The sequence below is a fragment of the Pezoporus flaviventris genome, unplaced genomic scaffold (assembly GCF_033815535.1).
Source record: "Pezoporus flaviventris isolate CSIRO_AGI_PZ_B2104156 unplaced genomic scaffold, CSIRO_AGI_Pfla_v1 ptg000007l, whole genome shotgun sequence".
Classification (NCBI taxonomy): domain Eukaryota; kingdom Metazoa; phylum Chordata; class Aves; order Psittaciformes; family Psittacidae; genus Pezoporus; species Pezoporus flaviventris.
In genome coordinates this window covers 8776260-8785145 of record NW_026892555.1, presented here as the reverse complement: position 1 = coordinate 8785145, position 8886 = coordinate 8776260, and the positions used below count along the sequence as shown (strand labels likewise).

At 48.2% G+C, this 8886-nt stretch overlaps 1 long non-coding RNA gene across 1 annotated transcript; it reads right to left on the bottom strand.

The window, feature by feature from the left end:
• Positions 1 to 876: 876 nt before the first annotated feature.
• LOC133266500 (uncharacterized) lies at positions 877 to 4475 on the bottom strand. Its single transcript, XR_009742427.1, has 2 exons — positions 2569 to 4475; positions 877 to 1364 (listed from the first exon to the last, which is right to left on the bottom strand). It is a non-coding gene; the product is annotated as an uncharacterized LOC133266500 (long non-coding RNA).
• Positions 4476 to 8886: the final 4411 nt, after the last annotated feature.

Genomic DNA, 8886 nt, shown 5'->3' with positions numbered 1-8886 from the left:
AGGCACTGGCACAGGGTGCCCAGAGGAGCTGTGCCTACCCCATCCCTGCAATGTTCAAGGCCAGGTTGGACAGGGCTTGGAGCCACTTAGTCTAGTGGAAGGTGTTCCTGCCCATGGCAGGGGTTTGCATCTAGATGAGCTTTAAGGTCCCTTCCAACACAAACCATTCTGTGGTTCTATGGAAGCACAAATACTGAGATCAGTTGTACATGTAGGCTTTCTACTGCTGTGGCGATTTGTCTCCGTGTGGCAAAATACAATGTCGACAGCAGTCACTAAGTTAGTCCTAAACCAACGAACTTGAGTCCAAAGACAGAGCAGGCCAGTGCCTTACTACGTGTTTCCCAGCAAGGCTAATCATGCAGAGCTGGCTCTAGCTTGCCTTGGCCTGTTCCAGGTAGCAGTTCTCCCTGTCCCAGGACATACTTTCTCCTGGAAATCTGGTTTGTGCTGCTGGACACCAAACAGCATGTGTCTGCCACCCAGTCAACCTGCACGTATCAGCTGCTGAGATGGAAAAGAGAGATGGGAAACACAGCAGGGAAGAACTGGGGCAGGGAGGAGTGAAGGTTTCACACTGAGAAAGCTCCAGTGGGAAAAACAGGGCACACAGAACCCAAATCAGGAGAAAACTAGGATTCATTAGTTACACTGTTCTTCTGTACTAAGCACGGGCATGGTACCTGCTTCTTCATGCTCCCATTATTAATTAGTTGTTTATCTTTGAATTTTATTTTAAAAGGATGGTAGGGGCAGACATGGAGAATACAGCATTTCTGTGGTTTGCTCAAAAAACACCAGCTTGAGCAGGGATGTGAAAGGGAACCACGTGAGAGCCGAGGGAAACATAAGGGCAGTGAGACAGTCCTAAGTGTGTGTGCTTCTAAATGGTTTTAATGGGGTCACTTCTGTCCTGAGGCATAACTCAGTGCGTTCAGATGACAGGCTCTGGCCCTGAGCTTGTGAGAGGCTTTGCAGATGAGTGTGACAAGCGTGGGTTTAGCACAGAGGGGACTGCACTCTGAGGACTTGAATGTGGCCAGATGGCAAAGAGGGGGCATGTGTCCCCACTGGAAGGCTGAATGGCTACCATGAAATACGGCAGAGCAGGAGACCTTAGTGCAGGAAAAGACCTCGTGTCAAACGCGGGCTTGGACAAAAGTTTCAGAAGAAATGGATGGGTTTGGAAAGGCTGCAAAGGGATGAAATTACAATAGAGTGACTGTCAGGGAGAAGGAATGGCTGCAGGTTTATTCTGCAATAAATCTTTAATTTGTTCAATGCAGAACATTTGAAAACCTTCCCCCTGAAGCACAGCTTTTCCACCCAATGATGCTGTTGTCTCTTACCAACCTTATGTTGTCCTGTTATTGCAGAGAAATAGAAAATACACTTTCACATTAGGAAACTGTAATGGGGTAGCAGTAAACAACATGGAGCAGTTCAAACATGCAGCAGTTTGGAACTCTCCTTGCTTAGAGCCTTCCTTCCAGAGCAATCCCTCTGCACTCCCATCTGTCCCTGCCATGAGAATTTGGTTACAATTAATCACTGATCAACTCCTTGTAAAGGCTTTATTTAATCTTGAGAAGTGCTAAGGGGGAAGCACACACATGCATACATGCACCAGAGCTTTAGGATAAAGGAATCTAAAATCTGGTCAGATGAGTTTCTCAGGAAAGAAAATAATATAGGCATTTACTGGTCAATAAGGGGTTTGGCTTGTTTCTTTTGTTTCTGCCTTTTGCAATCTTTAAAAATGCTTAATACATTGCTTGAGAGCTGCATGTTTCACTTCAGCACAGAGTTAACCATTGAAATTCATTAATTGCCTTTTATGTTGCCATTAAACATTGCAATCAATTCAGTCTCCATATTCTACACTTTTATCTCCGCTACATAAAAAAGGTCTATTAGCTTTGCTTGGCTCCAAAACAATACAGTGAACTACCCTTCATTATTAATAATCTCTTTCCCCTTGAATAAGGCTTTTTGGACCTTTACTACAGTCCAGTGATGTATTTATTTGGTGCGTAGGGTTCAGAGCAATCCAGTGCACTCTCTCTGGGAAAGAACCCAAAAATAACTATCTAGTTGATATCAACCCAAGGGATTTCCTAAGGGAATGAGAATAGCATTTCAGGGCAGGTCATCAGTGGTATAGGGGAATTAGACAAATCTGTGTCTGGGGAACAGATGCCTCTGGGTTTGCAAATGTGTGAGAGAACCTTTCCCCTCTCGGTGACCAGTTCAGCTCCATCCAGTGCAGCAGTGACTGGAAGCCATTAAACATCTAATGAACTTCTGGGCCCTCCTGAAGCAAGGAATGGGATTACTAACAGACACTTACTTACATCTTGGAGCCGCTCCTACCCAAACTGTCTTCTCAGCAGTAATACATAGACACAGAAACTGGGAATAAGCACAGTAAAGTGAAGAGTATTTTATCCACTGAATGCAGTAAGCAGGTTGCTTCTGGGCTGGCAATCCAGCTTTAGATTTACTGCTGGCACTTGCCTGTTCTTTAAAAGAAACAAAATGATGCATTACAAAGCACTTTGTTATAACCTTTCCTCACACAGTCCATCGGGAGGGCCTGGAAGAGTTACAGACCCACTCTTGCAGCATCTCAGACTTTGGGGAAGATAAAGCAGTAAGGAAGGATTTGGTTTTGTGCTTGGAGGCCAATTCTGGGACTCCCAAACTGCTACATGCTGCACATCCAGCTTTGATGCAGGTCTGCTAGGAGAAAGAGAAGACAAATGCTGAGCATTACAACCACAAACCACAGCTGTTGATGGGAATTGGCAAGAGACCAGGGAATGCCAGGAAGCATAGATGGCCTGCAGCAGAAGGTAGGGCTGAGCAGGGCTCTCTGACACTTGAAGCTTTTATATTCAGCTCCTGGTGCTTTTCCATCCTGGCATCTGGTTTCCATGATAGCACAAGGGAGGGACAGTATGGTGCAATTCCATGGTATGTTTTCCGAGGTTATGTTGGCACTTCCTCAGGGAAACATGCCTCAGCAGAGGCTCAGGTTCACCATGCCCCTGGGTTCACATTATCTGCAGCTATTCTGTGTGCTTTAGCTTGCTGCTGGCTCGCTCCAGTTGCCTCCATATTTCATTGAGGAGGAGGGGGTTGAGGCGTGCCAACTGTCCTCCTCCTCTCTTCTAACACAGGATGGAGACACACCGAGGAGCAGAGCCAAGCTGTGGCAAAGCCCTGCCCATCAGCATAGCTGTGACCAGAAGAGCATGTGATGGGACTCGTAGCTCTGCAGTCCTGCACAGGAACTGGTGAAGCTGGAGCCAGGCTGTGTGGCTGCTGCTCAGCTCTGAGGCTTGGTATGTACCCTGGTGCTCCCATTTCTTCATGCCCTTCTGAGTGGAAGCTCTTCAGGGCTATCTTTATCCACTCATATGGTACATGATTAAACTGTGACAATTCAGGCACAGGCTATTGAATAGTGCAGTGCGGTTCTATAAACTGCAAAGAGCATGCAAGTTTTGAAGGCTGAAAAAAGAGGAGGAGAAAACAAATAGGAAAGGTTTTCTGTAATGGGATCCTCCACTGCTCACCCGCTTTTGTTACCAGCATGTGCAAATCTAGCTATTCCAGTCCATTATATTCAGCCCTCTTATACTCGGTGGCAGGTGAAATGTCATACCTCGGGGTAAATTTTCACTGCAGTAGGCAGAGAATTTGTCCTTTAAACACCCTTAGTATTAATGGGAAATTGATCCCGCAGTTTAAACTCCAAGAGATACAAATGTCTCATTTTCAAATGTGATGACAGTTTGATTCACAAAATGAGACACTTTTAGAAGCAAATGCAAATTCATTGCATTCAGGATTTGAGGTCAGCTGGATACCGGAAATGTGCAATGAATGTTTAGGATGTTCATCAAATATCTTTTAATCTCTGGACACTCAAGGGATTAAAGTGACCTCAGAGAAAGGAAAGGGAATTTCTGAAGTTTGCTGCATTAACTGGTGCATCCTCTTACAGGGCTGGAACCTACATTGACCTGTTGCACTTGCAATAATCGTGTCTAGGGCAAAAGGAGGCTTCTCTTATTTTGGGATAAGAGAAAATACATCTTTCGCACCATCGGACTTGCTTTCATCTCCCAAGAGCTCTGATCCTGCTCAGGTCCACCTGGGGGAGTTGTCAGTGTTTTACTGCTGTCAGTGGAATTCACAGTAGGACTAGAGCCCATAAGAACAGTGCAGGACATAAACCAGTACACACCGAGAGGGGGTGGCTCGCCTGGTTCCCAGGCACAGGCTCTCTCCACTCTTCCAGCTCAGAAATTATTCAATGCATTGTGAGAAAGATGATCTGCACATTAGGGACACATCCACAACGGCCTTACAGACTCTACCAGTCCCTTGTAGGTCAAACCTTACAAAACCCAAGGAAGCCTGCCTGTGGGTTTGGGCTCCATCCTGCAGAAAAGGGTGAGCAGCTTTGGAGAGAAGGACCAACTTGGCAAGTTTCTGGGTCTCACCTGCACTGAACCAAGGTTTGGGATGCACTGGCACAGCTGCAGGCAGAAACGGGTCACTTTCCTCCTCTCCCCTCCCTACTGCAGCCAGTGGCACAGCTCCCAGCAGAGGGGAGTGAGGGGTAACCACTTCCCATGCGCAGGCAGGGCCAGTGGGGCTGCCTATGGTCACCTCCTGCGGCGGGGCCATGCCGGGTACATGCATACATGCATAGTAGTTTGGATGGGGTGTGAGTTGTTACTTCATCGGGGGATTTCACAGGAAGGCCATGGCTCCTCTCGAGTGGACACGAACATCCCCTGTGGCAGACACCCCAGCTGGTACATGTCCCATGACAGCAGCAGTGTGAGGAACCAGGGGAGGAGAACAAATGCAGGGGAAGTTCTGAGGTCCCCACAGAGCAGCCTCAGCCCTTCCCCTTCCCCAGCAGTTCTGGGAGCCACTGCCCAGGGGAAGTTACACCAATTTGGGTGCTGACTGAGAACACGACTTCCCTCACAGGCACATGTACAATGGAGCCCAAACAGAGTTAAGAGGAAGAGGAAAAGCCCCAGCGCTGTGCAATATGCAAACAACTGTATTCAGCTGTATGAGAACAACAACTGCCCAGGAACAGCTCCAAACCTGTGCAGCCTTGGGCAACCTGCTGATAAACCACAGCCTTTTGGGTGGCCTTGCTGGTCCTCTCCAAGGGCTCTGGATAAGCACTCTAGCAGGCACGCAAGGTTATCAGGATCAGTGCTTTCCTACATGCTCACTCGAGCACGCTGTTTTCCTTCTGGGCCCCACTTGCTTCCTCAAACTGGCTGATGTGCCATAGGAGTCTGAGGGAGGAAGAACATACTGGTCCTGTACCAGTTACATGATCTCCTGGGAGCCCCATACAGAAGCATTCAAGGTTATTGTCATCTCCACCCGGGTGGCGTTTCCCTGCAGGCAAAGAGTTCCAAGTACATCTACCAACTGCTTCTCACATCCAGTAGCTTATCTTTAAGGAAAAGATGACAGACCAAAGAGAACATCAATAAGCTGAAAAGATCATTTTTTTAGTATGACCAGCAGCTACAAATCCTAGGTGTACCCTGAATGCATAAATGTGTTTTAAAGGTGTTGTGACTCATGTCACATCCAGGCATACAGCTGGGTAACAGCAGACTTGGGACAGGTTCAAGCGGACTGAAAGCAGTTTTCACTCATAAATGCAATGACAGCAGTGCAAATAACCTGGATGTCTGATGCGCTGTGAATCCTGGGCACAAGAAGTCCCAGTACAAGTTTTACAGCTCAGAGCTGTTCCTAAAACAATCTCCTTTCAGAGTGAGAATCCTGGGAAAGAAACTTGGTCTCAACCCTTAAATAGAGGTGTGAGGGGCTTCTTCATTCACATTTGACAGATTACTGCAGGCCAGTGCCAGCAGGTACCTGTGATACCCACTTACACAAGGATGCTGCCACATACAGTAAATACTACTTCACACCTCAACATAAACAGGCTGCCAGACAGACCCACAAATGCACAGAGAGTGTGTCTGCCCTATGGCCAGTCCTTTAGAGGGATGAGGATTCACAGGCTGGAGCATCTGCCCTCAGTGCTAGGACTAGCAGAACAGAATTAGGAATGGGGCTCCTATTTCCTCCCTTTAAGTTTTGCTGACTAGCCCATAACCACCATCATGAAAACCCAAATCATCCCTGGAGATCTCAGACTGCAGAGATATAGGGACAGGGGGTAGTGTGATGGGGAATGTCTCTGGCAAGGCACTGAGCTGTGGGGAACATAAATCATACATCACATAACTCTACCCCAATGGCATCAGTTGTCCAAAATCAGCACACCACCTGGGGATGCCTACAGAGATGGGCTCTGGTTGTCTCTCCACAGGGCAGCTCAGAGAGGGAAACAAGTCAGCTCCAGGTTCAGTGTGGGCTGCTGCCCTCCTCCAAAGCACAGCCACATGGCTGTTCCCATTTTAGGATGGTCCTTCAGTGCTGGCCCTGGCCTGCAGCTGCCCAGACACTTCAAACCCTCCGGCATGAGCTGCTGGGCAACAGTGTGTCTGACACAGTCCAGCCCTCCCTGCTTTAGCACCCTGTGGGCTCCAATGGGAGCAAGGTGAGGGGCAAGAATGCAGCCCTGCCATTGCTGGTGAAGCTCTGCAGTAACTGCTGGCTGCTGACAGCCAAACCAGAGCCCTGTCTCCTGTACTGTTACGGGAGGGAGCCGCCAGCCCTGTGAGTAAATGTTTCAAAGCTGCACCGAGGCATTGTTCAATTCTGATTTCCAAGTGACCTGCAGTTCCTCTGGGTATGCTAAGGGTGGAAGAATGTTCACTCCCAGGAATCAGTTTATCTCCAGTGGTGCCCAGCACAGTGGTTCCCAGGGCAGGGACGAGAGGTGGGAAGGCTCCTGGTGTTCTCCCTGCCCTCAAACACCAAAGATGAGCAGCTCCATCAGATGTCACCTCCACCAGCAGAACCAAATAACAGCCACCCCTCCTGCAGCTCCCTTCCTCAGCAGCTCAAGGTCCTTTTTTTGTATCATTCTGCCCTCCAGAATCAAGTTTCCCACCAATCTATTGCCCACTTCAACTTGGAATCATAGACTCATTTAGGCTGGAAGGGACCTTAAAGCTCATCCAGTTCCAACCCCCTGCCATGGGCAGGGACACCTTCCACTAGAACAGCTTGCTCCAAGCTCCATCCAACCTGGCCTTAAAGACTGCCAAGGATGGGGCAGGCACAGCTTCTCTGGGCACCCTGTGCCAGGGCCTCAGCACCCTCACAGTAAAGAACATCCTAATATCTAATCCCATTTGCACAGGTCTAGCTGCAAATGGAAACGGTGCCAGGATGTAAAATTAAAGATGGACCTGCAAAGAACCAAACCCACCTAAAGTTACACTTGTGGTATAAATTATTTCAGTGACTGGTTTCTGCTGCAGCCCCATTAACAGCAGGACAGTTCCAGCTGAGCAAAGTAAACCACAGCTGGGGAGAGGAAACAAGCACAAGTGTCATGGGACAGCTGTCTCGCCAAGGAAGTGGTGGGTAGACATGGGCCCCACCATGGGACTCAGGCTACATCCAGGGCTCTGGCAAGTGACCTGAGCATGGTGCACCATTCATAGCAGCTGAGCAAAGACATTAAAGGTATGCAATAAAACCACTTTGGCTATTGCTAACATTTCGCAGTGCTGAGAGAAGCACTAGTGTTGGCACGCAGCAAGTGGCATCTGTACAGCTCTGTGCTAACTCCTGACTGAGCCATACAGGGAAAAGAAGCTGCAAGGCCAAGAACAGGACAAGGCGAAGAAAGTGCAAGCTGCGAACCTCTGCTTGCCTTGCTCAGCAGAAGATGAATGTTAATTCTCTGCTGGTTTGCACAGCCACAGACAGACCTGTTCTTTCTAATTTTAGCCCTTGCCTAATTCAAAACTATAGAGATGCTATTTTCATGGTGGTTTTTTTTTTTTTTCCTTCTTTTTAACAGGTTGTAAGCTGCCAGATGCACCTGCGTGGTTGAGAAATTGGTGTTGTCTAAGGAGAGCTGGGAAACCTTTGTTAGAAATAAGAAGCACATAGAATAAAATGGCACTTTAAAGCATGCTTTTAAGCTCCAAGAACAAGTCTTGGAGGCAGAGCAACCTGTCTGTGCTGGACGGAGGAGGGGAGCGGGGCCCCGGTCAGCTGCATTCTGGTATGGAGCATGCACCTTCCTCAAAACTCACACACAGACCATCCTGTCATGCCTTGTGTCTCCCAGCTGTGTGCATGCTGACATAGAATCATAGAACCAACTAGGTTGGAAAAGACCTTTAAGTTCATCAACTTCTACTACAGGGCTGCCAAGTCCACTGCTAAACCTTGTCACTAAGGGCCTGCAGTTTCTGAACACTTCCAGGGATGGTGATTCCACCCTGAGGACACATACAGCCATCTGCTCTCTGCACACCTCCACCATACATCCACCCTGCTTCCAAGCCCTTGCTCCAAAATACACCTGCACCCAGACCCCCTCACCCCACACCCTCTCCCTGCCTCTGCTCCTCCTCTCCATCACCCATCCTTGCTCGTCTTCTGCTGAGCCTGCCTGCAACAGGCAGCAACCTAAAATGTGTATAAAAAATGGTGAAATGAGGAAACATTTGTGAGAGGAAGTGAGTGGGTGGAGGGAAAAGCCTGGAGTGAACCAAAATCAACAAATACCACACTGAAACCTGAGCACTGAGTGCCCAGGGTATATGTAAGAATGCCAAGTTTACAAAACACTACCCAAATGCGCATATTCTATGCTATGTGCACCCAGTGTATGCAAGGCAACAAGATGTGCACAAGCACTGAAAATAAAGAGAAAGCTGAAAATCAGAAGTGTAA